Source organism: Camellia sinensis, chromosome 4 (assembly GCF_055761805.1).
Source record: "Camellia sinensis isolate YWXY chromosome 4, ASM5576180v1, whole genome shotgun sequence".
Taxonomy (NCBI): domain Eukaryota; kingdom Viridiplantae; phylum Streptophyta; class Magnoliopsida; order Ericales; family Theaceae; genus Camellia; species Camellia sinensis.
Window position 1 is genome coordinate 154,603,616 of NC_138964.1, and position 13,573 is coordinate 154,617,188.

The following is a 13,573-nucleotide window of genomic DNA, read 5'->3' on the forward strand; positions in this document are numbered from 1 at the left end:
TCATAAGGAGTGTGATTATGAATGACAGGTGTAGGGATACAATTGATAGTGTAAGCAGCAGTGAGAGCTGCCTCTCCCCAAAAATGTTCCCGACAAGAGGAAGACAAAAGGAGAGCTCGAGTAGTGTCGAGAATATATCGATGTTTCCGTTCAGCACGTCCATTTTGTTGAGACGTACCGGGACATGAACGATGAGGTTGAGTACCATGACTCTGAAGGAAGGAAAGAAAGTCAAAATCTTTATATTCCATGGCATTGTCAGAGCGAAAAAGCTTAATATTTTTAGAAAATTGTGTTTTAACCATTGCAGCAAAATTGTAATAAAGTTGTTTGAGCTCAGAGCGATTTTTCATAAGAAACAACCATGTAAAACGGGAAAAATCATCTATAAAAACAACAAAATAGCGTGCGCCTCCCATAGTAAGAGTAGGAGTAGGAGAGGGTCCCCAAATATCAGAATGAATGAGATCAAATGTTGCAAGAGAAACAGAGTCACTTGTTGTTTGGCAAGTTGACAGGACACACAATCTAAAACATCAGAACTTACATGACCTAAATGACCATTGGAAATTAAAGATTTTAAACGACCAACAGAAAGATGGCCTAAACGACAGTACCAAAGCTGAAAAGGAGATAAAGGAGGAGCAGTGGTAGCAGTGGTAGGAGCTGTGATCTGAGAGGAATCTATAACATGAAGATGGATGAGTTCGTAGAGACGTCCATGCTTACGGTCTATCCCAAGAGTTTGTCCCGTCCGAGGGTCCTACACCAAACAACCAGTATGGAAAAAGGTAACAGTTAGACCATGCTCACATAATTGACTAATGGAGATAAGATTTAACGTAAGAACAGGCATAAGATAGACATGGGATAAAGATAAGTGAGAGGTTGAAACAGAACCAACATGATTTACAGATAGAAAATACCCATCAGCAGTATGGATAGAAGGAACATGAGGAGTAAAAGAGAGAGGAGTAAAAATAGTAGGGTCAAAGGTCATGTGATTACAACAAGCGGAGTCAAAGTATCAAGAAGTGTTACCTGCGGTGATAGATAAAGCAGTAGATGGAGGAGTACCGGAATTCTGCCAAAAATGTTGAAACATGGCTTCGACATCGGTTTGAGAGAAGACTGGAGTGGAAGGGTCTATAGGGACAGAGGAAGGTAAATCCTCTGAGGCAGCAGCAGCAGTGCGTTGAGCAGGCATTGGTTTAAACAGAGTCCCAGAATAGTGAGAGTGGCTGCAAGAAAAATTCCTGGTGGAAGGACCTTTGCGAGAGGCACGGGCGGGATTGCGGAAGCAATCTTGCTGGAGATGACCAGGGCCAGTCTTGTTGCAAAACCGACAAAGATGAACTGGACAATTAACCAGAAGATGAGTCGACGGAAGATTGCGGTTGTGACAGTAATTGTAGGCAGTTGACCTCTGTGGTGAAGGTGGGGAAGGAGAACTTCAAATCTGGGGAGTGGCAAGAACAGAGTCCACAGGGTGCGGATGAAGAGTACCAAACCTGGTTTCCTCTTACAGGAGTTCAAAAATTGCTTGCTCAAGAGTGGGTAAAGGAGTGCGATGACGGAGAGATGCGCGTACTGGCTCAAAACGGGAAGTGAGAGCCATGAGAAACTGAACCAAGCGCTGTTGGTCACGGTAAGTAGTAAACAAGGTAGCATCCTTAGTACAATCCCATGGAGGTTCAGAAAGAGCGAGCTGATCCCAAACATAATACATTTGGGAGAGGAAATCATTAATGTTCTGAGTTGTATCTTGGCGCATACGGTGAAGATGACTCAGAAGCTGATATTGGTGAGCAAGGCCAGTAGTCTGATAGCGTTCTTGTAAAAAATCCCAGATGGCCTTGGCGGGAGAGGAAGCAGAGTCAAGTTGGAACCGACCAAACTGAAGGCTGATAGATGTAATAGAAGTATTGCGAAACCAAGTGATGATCTGATAGTTTTTACTATCCCAATCTTCTAGTCGGTCGACATATTTGGCAGCGGAGTCCGTGGCAGCGGAATCCGTGGTCCCTTGAACGGGTTTGTACACATCCCTAGTGATGATGCGCCAAAGTTTCTTTCCTTTGAGGAAACCAGACATAGCTTGTGCCCATAGGACATAATTAGTCCCGTCAAGAATAACGGAAATAGGATGGTTAGAGGAGTCCAGGCGATCCATGAGAGAAAAATAGCACAATCGAGGTAGAATCTGAAAAAACTGAGGTTACTAGTGAATTCAGATGGTCAAAATCAGTCGAAAAATGAGTGAACGGACCAAAAATATGACCAGAAAGGCAGAAAATGGATCAGTCAATGAATTTGGTCAAACAAGGATGATGCAGGGCTAATGTCACAAGCGCGACGCATGTTAGTATAGAGGTGCGCGGTGTACGTTAGTAGGGGAGAAACACGCGGCGCACGGAAGCAGCCAGGGCTGATGTCGGCTGACGTCAGAAACACGTGGCTCACGTTAGCAGGTGAGGCCGTGGCACACAATAGCACCGGACAGTATAGGAGGCGCGTAGAGCGCGTCTGAAAACGAGGAAGCGTGTGGCCTAATGTTCTGGCGACGCGTGGAGGCGTGTGAAATGTCAGATGATGATGAATCTGGTGGCGTTGGCTTCGTCGTGAAGAGACGAAGGTGCTGGTGTTGTCCAATCTGTAAATTAGGTAAGGACGAGATACGCAGCAATCTACCAAGAAAAGAAAATGTGATGCAGCGGAAGAAGAGACTAGGAAAAACACCTGTGCTCTGATACCATGTAAAATAAGTTGAGAGAGAGTTAAGAGAGTGATATTGAAAGAGAACTCTGTTGTAGAAACCTATATTCAGAAACCAAATAAAGGCTCCATAATATAGGAGCTGGTTACAAAACATCATTATGATATAATTCAATATAATAAGGAAAAGGAGGCCGAAAGAAGGCGGGCGACCGAAAGCAGGGACAAAGAATGACAAAGAATCCTATGACCATTATATACATACTATAATATATTAACATATTATATTAACAATTATATTAATATGTTAACATGTGTGATGCCTGTAATTTTTTTTTTTTTTTTGGTCATTCTGGAATCAGACCCTCTGCTAACATCTTCCATTGTATTGATGCAGTCCAATTGTTTGATGAAAGTCCGCATAGAAAAATTATTCCTGATTTTATGTTTTGTTGGAGACCTTCATGATATGGGTAAAATATTAGCAAAATTGTATTATGTTTGATGCATGTTCTTGAAATATTAAGTTATTAAAATCAACTGACTGGAGAATCTTCATGTTCTGTTTGGAGAACCTTAATGTTATTAAAATATTATGTTAGAGAACCTTCTTGATTTTATGTTTTGTTAGAAAAATTGAAATGTTGTTCATGAAAAATCACCCAAGTTGCATGTGATAATATTAAGTTAAGTTGTGATGATCTTCAGAACTTACTACCATCACTACATTCACTTACACTTTATTTTCTGTCTAGTTACTGGTTATGTAGTCTGAATTTTGGTTTCAAGCTACACGCTTCAATGGACATTGATTCAAACAATCCTTCATTGAATGGGATTGAGGAAGTTTAAGAAGTAGAAAACAATTCATCATTAAATGAGATTGGTGAAGTTGAAGAACCTAAGAAGAGAATATGTTTTAGCTCAAAGCAAGAAGTATATGCATTTTATGCAAAATATGCGAAACACCTCGGATTTGTTGTAGCTTATAGAACACAAAATATTGGACAAGATAGGGATATAAAATACTTTGGAATTGAATGTACTCGGGCACGCAAGAGAACAAAATGATCAGAAGTACACCATCTCGAACCATCTTTGTCATAAAAAATTGAATGTAAAGCAAACGTTAGAGCGACTCTACAAAAGGATGGAAGATTTAAGTTAACCACAGTTGTGCTTGAACATACACATGACTTGATTCCTAGTGACTCACAGCATTTTGCAATGAATAAGAGAATTTTTACTCTTGTGAAAAGAAGACTAGAAATAAACGATGAAGTAGGGATATGGGTGGTTAGAAATTTTCATTCTATAGTTGTTGAAGTCGGGGGGTACGAGGCATTAACATTAGATGAACCAGATGTAAGGAATCACATTGTGAACACTAGAAGATTGAGGCTTGAGGTAGAAGATGCCGAATCAGTTGCACTTTATTTTCATACAATACAACAACAAAATTCAAACTTATATTCTGTAATTGACCTCGATGAAGATGGTCGCATGCAAAACTTGTTTTGGGCAAATGTAAGGGGTAGGGCAACTTATAAAGCATTTGGGGATGTGGTTTCATTTGACACAACCTATCTCACAAACAAATATGATATGCTAATTACTCCGTTTGTAGGAATTAATTACCATGGGCAATCAATTTTGCTTGGTTATGAGCTGTTATATAATGAGAACACGGAAACATTTGTGTGGCATTCAGAGAATGGTTAAGTTGCATGTCAGATGCTCCTCCAAAAGCTATAATGCATGACATTTGTGTGGCTATTTAGAGAATGAATTGTGGAGGTAACGTCCTCATCATCATCGTCCGCGAACTTGAAGTAATTGCAGTGTTCTTTGTTACTCTACAATGCATGACAATCAGTTATTCAAATTACACAAATAATTTCTGAAAGACTAAAAGTTTAATTTCATAACAAGCCCTGGCAAGCTGCTGCTGGTATGCTGTCAGCTGAATTGCAGCTCTCTCTTCGTTCTTCTAGCAGATCCAGATCTCGGGCTAATAATACATCATTAGTCCCATTCTCTACTCCCTGGGTTCTGATCTCTGGGATTCCAACTTCTAGAGGAATGACTGCTTCTGTGCCATAAGCCATGGCAAATGGGGATTCCCCAGTTGATCTTCTCGGCGTAGTCCGATATACCCAGAGTACACTTGGCAGTTCATCCACCCATTTTCCCTTTGCTGCTTGCAACCTCTTCTTAATCCCATCCAAGATGACTTTGTTGGATGTTTCTGCTTGTCCATTGCTTTGAGGAAAACTTGGGGTGGAAAAATAATTCCTGATTTTGAACTTTGCACAGAAGCTCTTGATTAGCTTATTGTCGAACTGTGTTCCATTGTCTGCAACTAGTGCTCTTGGGATCCCAAACCTGGTAATGATGTTCTTCCATATGAAGCTCTTTACATCCACGTCTTGAATCTTGGCAAGGGGTTCAGCTTCTATCCACTTGGTGAAGTAATCTGTTGCTACTAGCAGATACTTCCTTTCCCCAGTTGCTTGGGATAGTTTTTCAACAAGATCCATGCCCCAATGGGCAAACGGCCAAGTACTAGATACTGGGTTTAGGTCTGCTGCTGGTTGGTGTATCAAAGGTGCAAGCCTTTGGCACTTTTCACATCTCTTGACATAGGCTTCTGCATTCCTCTGCATGTAGGGCCACCAATACCCCTGGGTGATGGCCCTATGAGCAAGTGATCTGGCCCTAGCGTGGCTGCCGCATACTCCTTCATGTATTTCATACAAAAAATCTTCGGCTTGTGAAGGATGTACACACCTCAAAAGGGGTCCAGTGAAGGATCTTCTGTAGAAATGTCCTTCTGCTGTCAGATTGAATCTTGTCGACTTCAATCTAATCTTATGTGCCTCCTTGTGATCATCTGGCAGTTTTCCTTCTTTCAGGAATGCTACTATTGCATCCATCCAGCTTGGTCCCATGTCCACACACATTGCTTCACGCTCTGTGGTCAGTGGCTTGATGCTCGGGCCCGATAAGTAGTCAACCATTATTGTTCTTGTCTTTCTAGGTTTTATGGCACTAGTCAGGTTGGCCAGGGCATCGGCGTGACTGTTATCATCTCGGTTAACCTATTGTAATTGGCAATTCTGAAACAAGGCCACCAACCTGCCTACTTCATTTGCGTATACCGACATACGTTCATCTCGGGTTAGAAATTTCCCTGTTGTTTGATTGACTATAAGCTGAGAGTCACAGAAGACTATCACCTCATCTGCTTCTACTGCTACTGCCAGTTTCAGTCCTGCAATCAGTGCTTCATACTCTGCTTCATTGTTTGAGGCCTTGAATCCCAAACGAATGGATTGTTCTAGTATTTGTCTATCTGGAGATACCAGCACTACTCCGCTCCCGCTTCTTGTCGGTTTGAACTTCCGTCGACAAACAGTTGAAAGGAGTCGCCGATGTAAATGCTGCAGGGCCTGAGTTTTTCTTCCTTCGACTGGGCTCCTTTTTGCTCGCTTGTACATCGTACACCTTGGCTCAACGAAGCCCGAGGTACGATGGCTCCTGGAGTGAACTCGGCCACAAAGTCGGCCAAGACTTGGCCTTTGATTGTTGTTCTGGGTCTATATTCCAGGTCATGTTGGCCCAAGGTTACTGCCCACTTGGCTATTCTGCCTATCAGATCTCCCTACTGTAACAGGGACTTCAAAGGATGTTCAGTCAGCACCACAATTTTGTGGGCTTGAAAGTAATGGTTCAGCTTCTTTGAAGCCATTACTAAGGCCAGCGTTAACTTCTCCAGGGATAAATACCTGGTTTCTGCATCAGCCAGGGTTTTGCTTACATAGTAAACAGCTCTTTGTTCCCATTTTTCTTCTCTGATTATCATTGCGCTTACCGTATGTTCCGAAACTGCTAAGTACAGGAATAGCTCCTCTCCAGGTTCTGGATTTGAGAGAACTGGAGCCGTGGTCAAATACTTCTTAAAGCCAGCCAGGGCGACTTCGCAATCTTCTGTCCATAAGAAGTCTGTGGCCTTTTTCACTAAGCTAAAGAAGGGTTTACATTTGTCAGAACTTCCACTTATGAGCCTATTCGAGGCTGCAGGCCTTCCCGTTAACATCTGTACTTGCTTCACCGATGTGGGGCTTTTTAGTTCTAGGATGGCCTTGTTCTGATCTGGGCTGGCTTCAAGGCCCCTTCTAGTCACCAAGTACCTCAAGAACTTACTAGATTTAACTCCAAATGCGCATTTTAATGCATTAAGTCGGAGCCGGTATGTTTTAAGGATATCAAGAACTGCTTTTAGGTTGGCCAGATGACCCTCACATTCTTTGGTCTTCACGACCATGTCATCGATGTAAACTTCCACTGTTCTGCCAATTAGATATTTGAACATCTTGGTTACCAATCTCTGGTAAGTTGCTCCTGCGTTTTTCAACCCAAAAGGCATTACTCTGTAGCAATACAGCCCTTTTGGGGTGATAAACGCAGTCTTCTCCTCATCTAGGGGGTACATAGCTATTTGATGGTACCCTCTGTAGGCATCCAGGAAGCTTATCCTTCCATGCCCTAAAGTGGCATCCACCAGTTGATCAATCTTGGGTAAAGGAAAACTGTTTTTGGGACAGGCCTTGTTTAGGCTGGTAAAGTCCACACAGACCCTCCATTTACCATTCTTTTTCTTTACCACCACTATATTTGATAGCCATGCCGGGTAATTTACCGCTCGAATGGCTCTGGCCTCCAAAAGTCTATCTACTTCCTCTTCCACTGCCTCAACATGTAGTAACGTCGGTCTTCTTGCCCGTTAGATTACAGGTTTGGCCAACCTGTCTACGTTCAGTTTATGACAAGTGACCTCGGATTCAATGCTTGGCATTTCATAAGGCATCCAGGCAAACACTTCAATGTGTGCTTTCAAGAAAGCCTCCAGTTCTTTTTCCTCTTCTTTGGCTAAGCCCGAGCCGAGAAGGAAGAAGCGTTCTTCGTCTCCCTACTGGACAAGGATTTTCTTTAGGGCTTCTTTACTCTTCTCGGTTGGCTCCTTGCCGACATCCTCTAGGACCTCCACATCCTCCTCTTTGATCTCTTCCCTTTCTGGATTTCGTATGCTATAGGTGGATTTCATTTTCGCCATGGAGCAGTTCTTTGCCTGCAACTGATTCCTCTGACCTCCTCTATCCCATGCTCTGTTGGGAACCGTATTAGTTAGTGCAATGTTGAGGGAACAGCCCCCATTGCATGCAACTATGGCCTTCCCAGGATAACGTTGTAAGGGGAGGGTGTGTCGATTATGGTAAATTCTGTCTTTATCTTCTTGGTGCCAGCCTGTACATCCAAGCTTACTGCTCCTAGTGGCCATATCGGCGTTCCATTGAACCTGACCACTAGTCCATTGGATTACTCTATATCATCTGGGTGAAGGCCAAGCTCCTTGTAACATCTGACATACATGATGTCACAAGAGCTGCCTTGGTCAATTAGGATGCGCTTCACTTGGCACTCCCTAACCTGGAGAGATACTACCAAGGCATCGTTGTGCAGATGTTGTACCATCTCCAGGTCTGTTTCAGTAAAGGACACTACAAGTCCCTGGCACTTCTTGACCCAAGGTCTTTTCTCCTGGACCTGGTACACATGCTACAAGTGCTTCACCTTCTGGGTCTCCCCCCGTATTTCGTTTTCGTTGACCTTCGAGTGAATTACATTAATTACCTGAGGTCCGCCTGCCTGCAGCTGCTGTGCTGGGAGAGGTGGAGCTGCTAGTGCCTGAGGCAATCTTGCATGTTCTTCCCTTGTCCCAATCTCATCTACAAGGTCCCTCAGATGGCCTTGCTTTACTAGGTCTTCTAGGTGTGACTTCAGGGCTCTGCAACCCTGAGTCAAATGCCCATCTTCATTATGGTAAGCACAATGCTTACCAAGGCTCATTCCCATAAACTCTCCTAGTACCCTAGCTGGTGCTCTGAAATAGGGTTGGGTTCGGATTTTATCTAGAACTTTGTGAATTGGGATTCGGAATATAGTTATGACTGCCTGTGCGGTTCTCAGCCCTATCTCTTGTTTGTTGGATCCGTTGTTACCTCGTCCTTGCTTCGGCGAGCCGTTTACTTTCTCTTTCTTTGTCGCCTTAATCCATGGCGTGTCCTTCTCGGCTTTGGCATATTTCTCAATTCTAGCCATAAGCTCATCCATGCTTTTTGGCAATGTTTTTGCCAATGCCTTTCGTAGTGCACAATCATCTTTTAGGCCGTTCTTGAAAGATACGACCGCCACCTCTTGGTTGCATTCGAGTATTCGGTTGAACACCTCACAATACCTTTTTGCGTAGGCCCTAAGGCCTTCATCCTCACTGATTCTCAGAGCCATCAGGGCGTTTAACCTTAATGGCTGTAGTTTGTTTGTCACAAACCTGGCCACGAACATCTCGGCCAGGCCTTCCTAGGTCTTCACACTTCCCTTCGGTAATTTGTGAAACCAATCTGACGCAATCTCCCCGAAGGATGAGGGGAACACCTTGCAGAGCAACGGCTCGTTCCCAGTGTATAATGCCATTGAGTTCAGGTATAATCCGACGTAAAAGTTGGGGTCCAACTTCCCATCGTATATCTGGAACCTCGGCATACTGAATCTTTTTGGTGCCTCAAATTTCTCCAACTCCACCGAGAATGGTGTTCTCGGCTTAACAGGGGAAGTTACCTCGGCATTTTGTTGCTTCCTCTTGAGGTAATCTCTTAAGTCCTCCTTGGTCCGCCCACAAGCTCGACTATCTCCTGATTTCAATCTTTTAGGTGCGCTGCTCTCAGCTTCGTTGTGAGCCCTTTTCGACCTTTCTCCATTAGTTACGTCGAAGCATAACTCCTGTCTTTGAATATGCCGATGTTCTCTAGGGTCTGCCTCCTTGGTACGATGTGTCCTTCGAGATTCTTCCCTTCTCGACTTTCCTCGCCCGACCTCCTTTAACGGCCGATGAGAGTGTTTTTCGCTCTTGGTGTGCTGAGGGGCTACAGGGATTGTTTTCTGCCCTCCCTTCTGGGCATTGGCGGCTGGAATCGGCGTGTCCTGTAGTGGGAACGGTGGCTGCATGACGTTATTTTGCATCATAAAATTGACGACCGACTGCAGGTCTGCCTATTTGTTCGCCATGGTCTTTACCTCATCGTCCCTCTGCAGGCATTTTTCTTTGCATACCTGGAGGTCGTCCTCGTTGTAGTACCCACTTTGGTCCGTTTTCTTTGGTACGTCGCCTTCCTGGCTGACGTCCTTTCCTCCATGATTCTAGTCACGAGTTTCTTTGTTGTAATTGTCTTCTTCGACGTCAAGGTCAACAGGTCTCACACTCCCAGTAGGAGTGTTATCCCCAATCTTCTCTTTCTGTCCGTCATTGGCCATCTATTCTCCTTTTTTTGCCACAGACGGCACCAAATTGTGTGTGTCAATTTCCGACCACACTGGCAATCAAGCACTCAGTTGGAGAACACTGGCGGAATAGATGGCACCTGAATGACCTGTAACAGAAAGAAGAGATTCCGGCGGTGGTTCGTCCACCTGGGGGCACTCCGACGATCAAGTCAGTTATCTCTCAAAGATAATCAATAGTGCTTAACTCACTATTCAAAATATAAATTGTGTACCTTAGATCTATGAGGGTGCCTTTCTTTTATAGCCAACACAATCCTAGTCCAAATAGAAGCCTAGCTTTAATGGACTTCTGCTCAGTGCTTAGCTTGGACTCTTCAATAGATAAAGATAAACTCCCTAAGAGCTTTATCCTTATCCAGGCTGAAGTCCTTCCTCATTCTAGGACTCTTGTCCCTTATCCGCTTATCCCGGACTCCGATATCTTCGGAGATAACCTCGACCTAGCCGAGATCACCTCGGCGTCACGAGCAGGACACGTGGCACCCCGGCTGACACGTCGACGTCACATTGGCCACGTGTTGGTACTCAGAAAATATATCCCCACATATACTTACATATTTTGATGGGCAAACAAAAAAGAGACGCCCTTGATTTCCATTCTCATTGGTTCATACAATATATATTGACTACAAAACAAAACAAAAAATGCAAGATCGTCTATAAATTTGCATTCACTATCAGATTGCATTCATTGTAAGGTCATTTATCATGTATTAGACACCATAGAGGGAGACTTCTTTGCCTAAATAGTCAATGTAAATCCACATACACAAATTCACCATTATCATGTTGGGCCAAAAGATTTAGCTGCAAAAGTTAACCATTCACAAATTGACAAGACTTAGCAGAAAAAGTTCACCATTCACAAATTCACAAGATTTAGCACGAAAAGTTGTTGGGGCAACATTCACCAGCAGAACCAATAGCAACAAATGGTTGAGGACAAACTCAACAGCAATACAAGATTTAGCAACAAAAAATTATTTGGAAAAATTTCACCACAAAACCAATTTAGCAACAAAAATTATTGGGAAAAAATTCATCGGAGAACATGTATACATAGAATACTGAAGAACATATATACATAGAATACATCAAACAGCCAGGGAAAAGGGAAAAATACAAAACCCTAAACAGAGTTTTGTGATCAAACCCTAGTTTTGTGATCCAGAGTTTACCTAAAATTATTGGGGAAAAATACAAAATCCTCAATCATCAAACCTTAGTTTTGTGATCCAGAGTTTACCTGAGATTCGAATGTATTCGGGTCAATAATCCGGTAGTGAAAGGAGTCGGCTGTGAGAGTAGCTCGAATGAGAGGAGTATCCCGCTAATCACTGAGAATGATGACAGTCCTTTCCACAATACAACAACTTTTCGGCGTCGTTTGAAAGGAGAGAGGAGGTGATGGACTCGAATGATTCAGAGAGGTAGTCGGAATCTCCAATGGTTGAGAATGATGACAAATAAAGATATAAAGAGAGAGAGTTTGGATATAACATTGAGAAAGCAGAGAGATAGAGATAGAGGTGTTATGGGCGCGTGAGCCCACGCTTTCGGGCCATTCAAGCCAAAATATTCGAGCTCTAAATCATTTTTCTTTTCCTTGGTGTTTTAGGTATAGATATGTATATAAAAACCCACATATCTATCACTATATCACGTAAATGTAAATTAAAAAAAAAAAAAGAAAAAGAACCCACAAATCCCACAACTCCTTTTGCTAGCTATTATATATTAAAAGAAATAAGATAATATCTTTCTAGGTGCCTATCTAAAATATCAATCCAAAATTTTTGAATTTTTACATTTAAAAAAAATTACAAAATGCCATACTCAATTTCTATCAGACCATGCTTCATTTTTCACACACACAAAAAGAGATGAAAAAGGTCAACAATAATAAATAAACAACTAGATAAGTGTTAGTATTTATCAAATAAATGTTTGCTTTTAAAAAAAAAATAAGATAATTGATTTGTATTTTAAAAAAACATGATGTTAAAATTTTAAATTTAAATTTTCTATGATATCTTTAACTCTTTATCTCTATCCAAAAATTAAATTTTAATTTGAACACTAAACCTCCAAAATACATTATATATGAAGTTTGCATATAAATTTGAACATCCACTAACAAAACCCAACATTGGAAACAAACCCCCAACAACATCCTCTCTCTCTCTCTCTCTCTCTCTCTCTCTCTCTCTCTCTCTCTCTCTCTCTCTCTCTCTCTCTCTCTCTCTCTCTCTCTCTCTCTCTCTCTCTCTCTCTCTCTCTCTCTCTCAACGCAGTGGTGATCACAAAAATTTCTTTAAGGTATTAATATTTGATATCTCCTAACTCCAATAGTTTATTTATTTTTCCTCTCTAAGGAGGATTGTAATATACATGGAGCTTTACAAGCAATCACTCGTGGTCAATCAATTTTTTAATTGAAATCTATTTGAAATTATAAAATTTCATGTAATTTTTTTCATCTTTATTCTATTGTATATTTTTAATAATAGATCTTTATAAAATTTACATACGGTCTATATAGTTTTACATAAAATCTACATAGGTCTATAAACTTTTTCATGTAATTGCTCTAGATTTATATATCTTTGCATATATTTTGTGATAGTACTTGAAAAGAATTTTTATTGAATAATTCATGCATATTACAATTATCAATCACTTCATTTTAACTCATTATAATAAATATATATATATATATATATATATATATACACTATGCATGTTTCTCAAATATGTCATTTGTCCTATAATATTTGGTATAACTACTACTATATATTTTTAGTCTCTATTGATCTAATTATTAGTTATATATGATATCTTAAAAATTCATTTCAATGATTGATTGCAATTATTAAATTGATATAAGCTTTTTTCTTTTTCTTTTTCTTTTTTTCTTTTTTTTTTGGTAATGTTTTTATTCTCACTTTTGTCTATTTATTGTTTATGTGAGAACTATATTAATAAATTGTGTGGTATAAAAATTATCAATATTTAGTTTGGATAATTATTCATATATATATATATATATATTTGGATCAGCAAAAGTCAGTTGTTAGATATTATTAATATTGTTTAGCTTAAATATGAGATATTATGGCTCTTTTTATTAAATGATTGGTTTTATATTAAGATATTTTCTTCTTAATCTTATTTCCTCTAAAAAAAAAAAAAAAACTTGAGACTCCTTATGGGAAAAAATTGACCAACTAATAGTATCAAATTGGTTTCTATTGAATCATCCTTTAATCATGTTTGCTAAATTTAAAAATTAAAAACAACTATCTTATTGATATAAGTAACACAATTTAATGGGATTAGACATGGCTACAATTCAATTATATCTATGGGCTAAATTTAAAAAATTAAAATTAAAAACATCTATTACATGGGACATAATCTAATTGGGTTAAACACTTTGACTGTAACTTAATCATAA